Here is a 12,016-nt window from a genome sequence, read left to right on the forward strand (position 1 = left end):
TAATGACGGTGAATACTACCTGATTCACCACAGGTCATCTATCATAATGACGGTGAATACTACCTGATTCACCACAGGTCGTCTATCATAATGACGGTGAATACTACCTGATTCACCACAGGTCGTCTATCATAATGACGGTGAATACTACCTGATTCACCACAGGTCATCTATCATAATGACGGTGAATACTACCTGATTCACCACAGGTCATCTATCATAATGACGGTGAATACTACCTGATTCACCACAGGTCATCTATCATAATGACAGTGAATAGTACCTGAATCACTGTAATTATATTGCCTCTCAATTCCATCAGACAAATCACCAATAACACTCTATTCCTCAATATTGCGCTACTTTTGCATGCCTTTGGCTACACATCCCTACAGCCATTGTGATCAGCGCTCCAAAGGCTGATATCACTCTGAGTATGATGCCCAGAGGTTCACTGAAGTCCAGGAACTCTAAGGTTTTGGGGATGCAGGCATCTCGGGCCGCATTAGACCAGTAGTCCTCACTGGACACACTTCCTGGCATCTGACAGCGGAGGCAGTGGAGAGGACGATGTCAGGTCAGTCTAACACACACACACACACACACACACAGAGAGAAACAATCTACAAAGCCGGTAGAATTCCTTCAAGCTACATATGATTTTAAACCCAAAACAACTGTGGAATCAATTCAAACCAACTCTGCTGCAGACCACAAACCAGTTGAGTTGAATTAAGGACTGACAAGATGTACACAATGATACATTACCTGTGGCGTTGCTGATCTCTCGGTCAGCACAGGGGACGCAGTCGAAGCAGTTGACGGGCTCTCCCTGCCTGATCCCCAGCCTGGTATCAGGGTGGCAGCTCTCACTGCACACAGACCTTGGAGTCGGATGGGAGGGAGGGAGGGAGTCACTCAGACAGACAGACAGGGAGGGAGGGAGACTGTCAGACAGACAGACAGACAGACAGACAGACAGACAGACAGACAGACAGACAGACAGACAGACAGACAGGGAGGGAGGGAGGGAGGGAGGGAGGGAGGGAGACTGTCAGACAGACAGACAGACAGACAGACAGACAGACAGACAGACAGACAGACAGACAGACAGACAGACAGACAGACAGACAGACAGGGAGGGAGGGAGGGAGGGAGGGAGGGAGGGAGGGAGGGAGGGAGGGAGGGAGGCTGTCAGACAGACAGACAGGGAGGGAGGGAGACTGTCAGACAGTCAGACAGACAGACAGACAGACAGGGAGGGAGGGAGGGAGGGAGGGAGGGAGGGAGGGAGGGAGGGAGACTGTCAGACAGACACACAGGGAGGGGGGGGACTGTCAGACAGACAGGAAGGGAGGGAGACTGTCAGACAGACAGGGAGGGGGGGACTGTCAGACAGACAGGAAGGGAGGGAGACTGTCAGACAGATAGGGAGGGAGGGAGACTGTCAGACAGACATCACTGTCTGTATCCTCAGTATCTCACTGACCTCCAGCTTATCATTGTTCCACACTATGGATGCCTTGTTGATGGTCATCATGGCCTCTGTGGCTGCTGTGCTGTTGAACTGGCCAATCGTCACGTAGGAGGTCTTACCGTCACCATTCACTTGCAAGTTAATGATGTCATAGTAGCCGTTCAGGAAGAATAAAGGTTCTTTGGTGTGGGAGACGTCAAACTACACGTTCCACAGGTAGTACATCAACTAGAGGAGAAAGGAGAAGATGGACAATATTAAAACATACAGCAGTTACAAATGAGATGCAACCACACACACACACACACACACACACACACACACACACACACACACACACACACACACACACACACACACACACACACACACACACACACACACACACACACACACACACACACACACACACACACACACACACACACACACACACACACACACACACACACACAGCCCTGTGCTCAATGCTGGTGATATCAGCACCGCTGTTATTGAAGGGCCTCTGGCCAGGCTCACAGATCTCCATGTTATGCAGGGCATGGGCCACAGCGTACACAGCCGTTTACACACTGCAATGCATAATATCATAATCATCATATCTACCTGTATGTGAGGTGTAGCAGGGTCACATCAGAGTAGGTATCATCATATCTACCTGTATGTGAGGTGTAGCAGGGTCACGTCAGAGTAGGTATCATCATATCTACCTGTATGTGAGGTGTAGCAGGGTCACATCAGAGTAGGTATCATCATATCTACCTGTATGTGAGGTGTAGCAGGGTCACGTCAGAGTAGGTATCATCATATCTACCTGTATGTGAGGTGTAGCTGGGTCACGTCAGAGTAGGTATCATCATAGCAAATCAAATCAAATCAAATCAAATTTTATTAGTCACATACACATGGTTAGCAGATGTTAATGCGAGTGTAGCGAAATGCTTGTGCTTCTAGTTCCGACAATGCAGTAATAACCAACAAGTAATCTAACCTAACAATTCCACAACTACTACCTTATACACACACACAAGTGTAAAGGGATAAAGAATATGTACATAAAGATATATGAATGAGTGGTGGTACAGAACGGCATGGCAAGATGCAGTAGATGGTATAGAGTACGGTATATACATATGAGATGAGTACTGTAGGGTATGTAAACATAAAGTGGCATAGTTTAAAGTGGCTAGTGGTACATGTATTACATAAAGATGGCAAGATGCAGTAGATGATATAGAGTACAGTATATACATATGAGATGGGTAATGTAGGGTATGTAAACATTATATTAAGTGGCATTGTTTAAAGTGGCTAGTGGTACATTTTTACATAATTTCCATCAATTCCCATTTTTAAAGTGGCTGGAGTTGAGTCAGTATGTTGGCAGCGGCCGCTAAATGTTAGTGGTGGCTGTTTAACAGTCTGATGGCCTTGAGATAGAAGCTGTTTTTCAGTCTCTCGGTCCCTGCTTTGATGCACCTGTACTGACCTCGCCTTCTGGATGATAGCGGGGTGAACAGGCAGTGGCTTGGGTGGTTGTTGTCCTTGATGATCTTTATGGCCTTCCTGTGACATCGGGTGGTGTAGGTGTCCTGGAGGGCAGGTAGTTTGCCCCCGGTGGTGCGTTCTGCAGACCTCACTACCCTCTGGAGAGCCTTACGGTTGTGGGCGGAGCAGTTGCCGTACCAGGCGGTGATACAGCCCGACAGGATGCTCTCGATTGTGCATCTGTAGAAGTTTGTGAGTGCTTTTGGTGACAAGCCGAATTTCTTCAGCCTCCTGAGGTTGAAGAGGCGCTGCTGCGCCTTCTTCACAACGCTGTCTGTGTGGGTGGACCAATTCAGTTTGTCCGTGATGTGTACACCGAGGAATTTAAAACTTTCCACCTTCTCCACTACTGACCCGTCGATGTGGATAGGGGGGTGCTCCCTCTGCTGTTTCCTGAAGTCCACAATCATCTCCTTTGTTTTGTTGACGTTGAGTGTGAGGTTATTTTCCTGACACCACACTCCGAGGGCCCTCACCTCCTCCCTGTAGGCCGTCTCGTCGTTGTTGGTAATCAAGCCTACCACTGTAGTGTCATCCGCAAACTTGATGATTGAGTTGGAGGCGTGCATGGCCACGCAGTCGTGGGTGAACAGGGAGTACAGGAGAGGGCTCAGAACGCACCCTTGTGGGGCCCCAGTGTTGAGGATCAGCGGGTTACCTACCCTCACCACCTGGGGGCGGCCCGTCAGGAAGTCCAGGACCCAGTTGCACAGGGCGGGGTCGAGACCCAGGGTCTCGAGCTTGATGACGAGTTTGGAGGGTACTATGGTGTTAAATGCTGAGCTGTAATCGATGAACAGCATTCTCACATGGGTATTCCTCTTATCCAGATGGGTTAGGGCAGTGTGCAGTGTGGTTGCGATTGCGTCGTCTGTGGACCTATTGGGTCGGTAAGCAAATTGGAGTGGGTCTAGGGTGTCCGGTAGGGTGGAGGTGATATGGTCCTTGACTAGTCTCTCAAAGCACTTCATGATGACGGAAGTGAGTGCTACGGGGCGGTAGTCGTTTAGCTCAGTTACCTTAGCTTTCTTGGGAACAGGAACAATGGTGGCCCTCTTGAAGCATGTGGGAACAGCAGACTGGGATAAGGATTGATTGAATATGTCCGTAAACACACCAGCCAGCTGGTCTGCGCATGCTCTGAGGACGCGGCTGGGAATGCCGTCTGGGCCTGCAGCCTTGCGAGGGTTAACACGTTTAAATGTTTTACTCACCTCGGCTGCAGTGAAGGAGAGCCCGCAGGTTTTGGTAGGGGGCCGTGTCAGTGGCACTGTATTGTCCTCAAAGCGGGCAAAAAAGTTGTTTAGCCTGTCTGGGAGCAAGACATCCTGGTCCGCGACGGGGCTGGTTTTCTTTTTGTAATCCGTGATTGACTGTAGACCCTGCCACATACCTCTTGTGTCTGAGCTGTTGAATTGCGACTCGATTTTGTCTCTGTACTGGGACTTAGCCTGTTTGATTGCCTTGCGGAGAGAATAGCTACACTGTTTGTATTCGGTCATGCTTCCGGTCACCTTGCCCTGGTTAAAAGCAGTGGTTCGCGCTTTCAGTTTCACGCGAATGCTGCCGTCAATCCACGGTTTCTGGTTTGGGAATGTTTTAATCGTTGCTGTGGGTACGACATCGTCAATGCACTTCCTAATGAACTCGCTCACCGAATCAGCATATTCGTCAATATTGTTGTTGGACGCAATGCGGAACATATTCCAATCCGCGTGATCGAAGCAGTCTTGAAGCGTGGATTCAGATTGGTCGGACCAGCGTTGAACAGACCTGAGCGCGGGAGCTTGTTGTTTTAGTTTCTGTTTGTAGGCTGGAATCAACAAAATGGAGTCGTGGTCAGCTTTTCCGAAAGGGGGGCGGGGGAGGGCCTTATATGCATCGCGGAAATTAGTATAACAATGATCTAGGGTTTTTCCAGCCCTGGTAGCACAATCGATATGCTGATAGAATTTAGGGAGTTTTGTTTTTAGATTAGCCTTGTTAAAATCCCCAGCTACGATGAATGCAGCCTCAGGGTGTGTGGTTTCCAGTTTACAAAGAGTCAGATAAAGTTCGTTCAGGGCCATCGATGTGTCTGCTTGGGGGGGAATATATACGGCTGTGATTATGATTGAAGAGAATTCCCTTGGTAGATAATGCGGTCGACATTTGATTGTGAGGAGTTCTAGATCAGGTGAACAGAATGACTTGAGTTCCTGTGTGTTGTTATGATGATCACACCACGTCTCGTTAATCATAAGGCATACCCCCCCGCCCCTCTTCTTACCAGAAAGATGTTTGTTTCTGTCGGCGCGATGCATGAAGAAACCAGCTGGCTGCACCGACTCCGTTAGCGTCTCTTGAGTTAGCCATGTTTCCGTGAAGCAGAGCACGTTGCAATCCCTGATGTCTCTCTGGAATGCTACCCGTGCTCGGATTTCATCAACCTTATTGTCAAGAGACTGGACATTGGCGAGTAGTATGCTAGGGAGTGGAGCGCGATGTGCCCGTCTCCGAAGCCTGACCACGAGACCGCCTCGTTTGCCCCTTTTACGGCGTCGCACAGGGTCGCCGGCTGGGATCAGATCCATTGTATTGGGTGGAAGGCAAAACACTGGATCCGTTTCGGGAAAGTCATATTCCTGGTAGGAACGATGATGAGTTGACGTTAATCGTATATTCAGTAGTTCCTCCCGACTGTATGTAATGAAACCTAAGATTACCTGGGGTACCGATGTAAGAAATAACACATAAAAAAACAAAATACTGCATATTTTCCAAGGAATGCGAAGCGAGGCGGCCATCTCTTTTCGGCGCCGGAAACATATCTACCTGTATGTGAGGTGTAGCTGGGTCACGTCAGAGTAGGTATCATCATATCTACCTGTATGTGAGGTGTAGCAGGGTCACGTCAGAGTAGGTATCATCATATCTACCTGTATGTGAGGTGTAGCAGGGTCACGTCAGAGTAGGTATCATCATATCTACCTGTATGTGAGGTGTAGCAGGGTCACGTCAGAGTAGGTATCATCATATCTACCTGTATGTGAGGTGTAGCAGGGTCACGTCAGAGTAGGTATCATCATATCTACCTGTATGTGAGGTGTAGCAGGGTCACGTCAGAGTAGGTATCATCATATCTACCTGTATGTGAGGTGTAGCAGGGTCACATCAGAGTAGGTATCATCATATCTACCTGTATGTGAGGTGTAGCAGGGTCACGTCAGAGTAGGTATCATCATATCTACCTGTATGTGAGGTGTAGCAGGGTCACGTCAGAGTAGGTATCATCATATCTACCTGTATGTGAGGTGTAGCAGGGTCACGTCAGAGTAGGTATCATATCTACCTGTATGTGAGGTGTAGCTGGGTCACGTCAGAGTAGGTATCATCATATCTACCTGTATGTGAGGTGTAGCAGGGTCACGTCAGAGTAGGTATCATCATATCTACCTGTATGTGAGGTGTAGCAGGGTCACGTCAGAGTAGGTATCATCATATCTACCTGTATGTGAGGTGTAGCAGGGTCACGTCAGAGTAGGTATCATCATATCTACCTGTATGTGAGGTGTAGCAGGGTCACGTCAGAGTAGGTATCATCATATCTACCTGTATGTGAGGTGTAGCAGGGTCACATCAGAGTAGGTATCATCATATCTACCTGTATGTGAGGTGTAGCTGGGTCACGTCAGAGTAGGTATCATCATATCTACCTGTATGTGAGGTGTAGCAGGGTCACGTCAGAGTAGGTATCATCATATCTACCTGTATGTGAGGTGTAGCTGGGTCACGTCAGAGTAGGTATCATCATATCTACCTGTATGTGAGGTGTAGCAGGGTCACATCAGAGTAGGTATCATCATATCTACCTGTATGTGAGGTGTAGCAGGGTCACGTCAGAGTAGGTATCATCATATCTACCTGTATGTGAGGTGTAGCAGGGTCACATCAGAGTAGGTATCATCATATCTACCTGTATGTGAGGTGTAGCAGGGTCACGTCAGAGTAGGTATCATCATATCTACCTGTATGTGAGGTGTAGCTGGGTCACGTCAGAGTAGGTATCATCATATCTACCTGTATGTGAGGTGTAGCAGGGTCACGTCAGAGTAGGTATCATCATATCTACCTGTATGTGAGGTGTAGCAGGGTCACATCAGAGTAGGTATCATCATATCTACCTGTATGTGAGGTGTAGCAGGGTCACATCAGAGTAGGTATCATCATACCTACCTGTATGTGAGGTGTAGCAGGGTCACGTCAGAGTAGGTATCATCATATCTACCTGTATGTGAGGTGTAGCAGGGTCACGTCAGAGTAGGTATCATCATATCTACCTGTATGTGAGGTGTAGCAGGGTCACGTCAGAGTAGGTATCATCATATCTACCTGTATGTGAGGTGTAGCTGGGTCACGTCAGAGTAGGTATCATCATATCTACCTGTATGCGAGGTGTTTAACTGTATTAACTTGTTTATGTTACAAGCAAACTATATTAACTTGTTTATGTTACAAGCAAACTGTATTAAGTTGTTTATGGTACAAGCAAACTGTATTAACTTGTTTATGTTACAAGCAAACTATATTAACTTGTTTATGTTACAAGCAAACTGTATTAAGTTGTTTATGGTACAAGCAAACTGTATTAACTTGTTTATGGTACAAGCAAACGGATGGAGAGAAATAGAGGAAAAGAGAGAGAAGAGAAGCAGACAGAGAAAGACAGAAAGAAAGAGACAGAGACATTGAGAGGCGTGTTGTAATGGAAACCGGTCACCTTGGGCAGGGTCTCAGAGAAGGAGATGCAGACCTCAGCCTCATCCACCTGTTCCTTGAAGGCCTTGATGCCATACTTCCCATAGTCGTCGTCGGCGGCGATGGTTCCCACCCAGGTCCAGCTGAAGTGCAGCACCAGGCAGGTCATTGAATGGTAGACGGCATTAGGAATTGTCATCAAAGGGTGAGGAACTGAAACTTACTTTCCAACACAGAGCAGGACAACGAGGAACTCACCTAGAGACAAGGACAGAGGGAAGAAAGAAAAGGAAAGGGGGAAGAGAGAGAGGAGAGAGAGCAGAAGAGAGGGGGGGAGAGAGAGAGGAGAGAGAGCGGAAGAGAGCAGAGGAGAGGGGGAGGAGAGAGCAGAGGAGAGGAGAGAAGAGGGAAGAGGAGAGGGAAAAGGGAGAGGGAGGGAGAGGAAAAAGCCCACTAGATTAGGCCCCATGCACCTAGGTAGGTAGATATAGGAGCTGTAGTGAAGAGGAGAGTATATGTATTAATGAGGGTATGTAGATGGACAGAGATACCTGGGGGAAATAGTTGAGTCCCAGTATGCGGGCGCTGGCGATGGACAGGTCTAACCCCCCCCCCCTCCCCCCTCAGGTAGGTGAGGGTGCCCTCCACAGCCTTGGAGATGGTGACGCAGGAGTCATAGATGACATAGCCCAGGTCTGTATCAGGGAGGAGGTCTGTTTGCTTGTTGATCTCATCAATGGCGAAGAGCATCGTCTGAGTCCAGAGGAACGTCCGGAAGTTAAACCTGGATGAGAAGTGATGATGATGATGTTGGTAAATAGTAGTAGTAGTAGTAGTAGTAGTAAAATCCTGACATTACTTTTAAGTAATCTCGAGTAGTACCTGCAATGCATAACATTGCATTAAACTGCCACTGGAGGGCGACAAAGATCAATGTGTACCTTCTCAGATGAGCCCAAATCATCATCGCTTAGTTCATTGGTTAATATAAGAGGACAGGTCAAAGGGGCGAAGGGATGGATGATTGTTGAGTCACAGATTGGATGAGGGAGCAGGACCTTGACAGAAGGAGGCGACTCAGTAGAGAAGCATTTCCATAATGTTCTGTTTCTAATATTTGAAAACACAATAGGGCTAATGTATTATAATAAAATGTTTAAAAATCCCACATTGACAAATTCATTCTCTCCATTTCTCTAGTTTCACTGCCTTAAACTCCTGAGTAATATAATGTAATTGCATCCCAAGACATTAAATTGACTCACCCCTCGCATCCCAGGGATACCGGCACCGGGGAGGTGTTGGTATCGGCTGAGGCGATGCGGTGGTGAACGGGAAACATCCCTCCCACAACCACCTTTTTCTTCTCCGCGTTCTTGTACCCGCTCAGGTTAGGCTTGGCCTTCAGTTTACAGTTGGACTCGCCGAGATGGACGCGTAAAAGTGGAGAAAAGCACATCATCTACACAGTAACCGTTTTTTCCAATTGAATCCAGTAACATCCATGATGTGAATGTGTGGTATAAAGTGTTCACAATGATAGACTCTGAAGGAACAGCATTCACAACAGGCACCTTCCGCCAAATCTCAGGGGATGAAATTAGCCATATTGCACAAAACAGCCTCCTCACAAAGACGTGAGATAAACAGGACCGTTAAAATGTATAGATTATGGATAATTATTGACTATGATAAATGAAATAAATGGACATCATTTCATTTTAATTTGTATAATAAAAATAATAACGAAGAATTGAGCAGAGTATAGGCCTAGAGCTATATGCACCGTAGTGTTTTAATATATTTTGTGCGCTTTGCATTACTTTAAAATAGCCTATAGGGTTTAGAATTTTAGGGCTTGAAATCAAAATTATAGTTTTAAATTAAGGAGACAATGACGGAATAGTAAATAACGTTGTGTGAAGTGCGATGCGCAATGAGCTGGCAAATTAAAAATACATATAGTAAATGAGTCAGAAGCAGTAAATTCCCTGGCATGTGAATGTCGGTCTGTATTCATGTTAATGACATAGCACAAAGTGCCACAAGGCTACGATTTAATTGGCAATAGCATGTGGCGACGCGGATGAGCGCTCACGGGACATTTGCCTTAATGCTCAATAATAAACCTCGGATACTGTAATTGTTTATTCCGAAGCATCCTCTGGGTCTTTCGCTGTTGTGAGTCTGAGCTTGTCGACACTTGTCTTTCAACCATCCGGGAGAGGAGATAAACACCTGAACCTCCGCGGTGGACGCCCATGGGATAGGATCGCTGGCGGTGCTTGGTTTGCACAAACAGGTGGCTTCACGTGTTGACTACTGAAAGTAATTTAACCCAAATTTATAATTTCTTGTAATGAAACGTACACCATTACAATCCATATTTCATGAAATAGGCTTACATAAGCAGGGCATATTTTTCTGTCCTGAAAATGTATCTTCATAAGCAACGTTCAAACCAATAGTCTCCAACCTGGGTCCTGGAGAGCTGCAGGGTGTCAGGCCTCTCTGTAAGTCTAGACTACCACATCTACTTACCTACCCACCTGGTGAGTTGGCTATAAGGATGAACACTGAAGAGTCAATGGAAATTGAACACTCATGACCTCCCCAACCCTAAGGCACGTAAAAAGGTTCTACAGTCACTCGTAATGAGCAGTGGCGTGTATGGATGCCAAGGGAAGCAATGCTTCCCCCCCCCAAAAAAATGACCAACCCAAAAATAAACCCTGAAGAAGGCAGGTGTTGCCGAAACGTTGGTGAACGCCCTGTAGATCGCTGGGAATTTGTTGAGTGTGCGACTCTGTATTTATCTTTGAGTTGCAAACCACCAAAACATAAAATCATTTATTTTGTCTCTGTGTTTCATAACTTTCCTTAAATTTACATGTATTTATTTTTATTTAACTAGACAAGTCAGTTAAGAGCAAATTCTTATTTACAATGACGGCCTACACCGGTCAACGCCGCCCTATGTGACTCCCAATCACAGCCGAATGTGATTCAGCCTCACAGGAGAAAGCATCAGAGCGAGTGAAACAGCGCCCCTCTGTCTCTCTACGTCAATCAATCAATCAATTGTATTTATGAAGCCCTTACATCAGCCGATGTCACAAAGTGCTGTACAGAAACCCAGCCTAAAACCACAAACAGATAGTAATGCAGGTGTAGAAGCACGTGTAGGCCATCTATCTGATGCTGTCTGGTCCAAACGAGTATGACATTGTTGCCGCCTGTAGCATTTAAGGCAAGGGAAGCCAGCGAACATCTGGCCTCCCTTGACAAAAAAAAGTTAAACAAAATTAGCCAATCAGAGTTGAGCTAAACCTGAGCGAGCTCAACTGTGAATGGTTCTGGCGCACCAACAACGAAAAAATGTCAAGGGAAGCCAGTTTGGATTTGCCATCACTCCAATCAAATCCCAATGAGTGCAAAAACTACATACGTCATTGACAGAAAAACTTGATTTGTTGCATCTGGTTGTGTTGTTGTCCTCCGGGGGCTACCAAGTTAGCTAAAATGAGCCCTTTCCTAAATTAGCCATGGATGTAGGTAGGGTTTTGGACTTGTGGTTTTACTTAATTCTTCGTACTGGCCAATGATTATAACGGCGATTTTGATCCAATCATTAATTCACACCTTGTTGTGCCCCTGGCCTGAGAGGATGGAAGTTCAATATGTACGGTAGCTAGATGTAAAAGGCTAATGTTAACTAGCTAACGTTGGCCATGAAAGGAAGCTAAGCTAGCGAGTATTCATTTTAGCCAGGTAGCCTAGGACAACAAAATATAGAAGTGTGTACTGTTTGACAGAGAGAGAGACTATTTCATCATTATGAAAGAGAGGAGGAAGACATTGGTATTTCTCTACAAGTAGAGTGAGTCAACATGTTTTTCTACTTGCATGCACACACACCAACACACAGAACCATGGACAGCCACATATTTAGCTTATGTTGATTGGACTAAATTGTTTTTGTTATCTTTTGTCACTGTCTGAGACCAAGCAGAGGTTATTTGATGTTGAAATGGTGCTGGAATAGTGGAGGCAGATCCAGATTTCTTAGCGACTTTCGGTAACTCTCTGTGGTACTAAATCAATAGTAGTTCAGTGGTCTGAAAATGTCAGAAACATGAACTTCCTTGACCGTGCTGTAGGTCATGTCACTGTCTGTTACTGTACATGATTGGTGGAGTGCTGCAGAGATGGTTGTCCTTCTGGAAGGTTCTCCCATCTCCACAGAGGAACTCT

At 46.3% G+C, this 12,016-nt stretch overlaps 1 pseudogene; it reads right to left on the reverse strand.

Moving 5' to 3' along the window:
- Positions 1-323: 323 nt before the first annotated feature.
- On the reverse strand, positions 324-9,371 carry LOC139548513 (vomeronasal type-2 receptor 1-like; annotated as a pseudogene).
- Positions 9,372-12,016: the final 2,645 nt, after the last annotated feature.

Source organism: Salvelinus alpinus, chromosome 21 (genome assembly GCF_045679555.1).
Source record: "Salvelinus alpinus chromosome 21, SLU_Salpinus.1, whole genome shotgun sequence".
In the NCBI taxonomy this organism is placed as follows: Eukaryota; Metazoa; Chordata; class Actinopteri; order Salmoniformes; family Salmonidae; genus Salvelinus; species Salvelinus alpinus.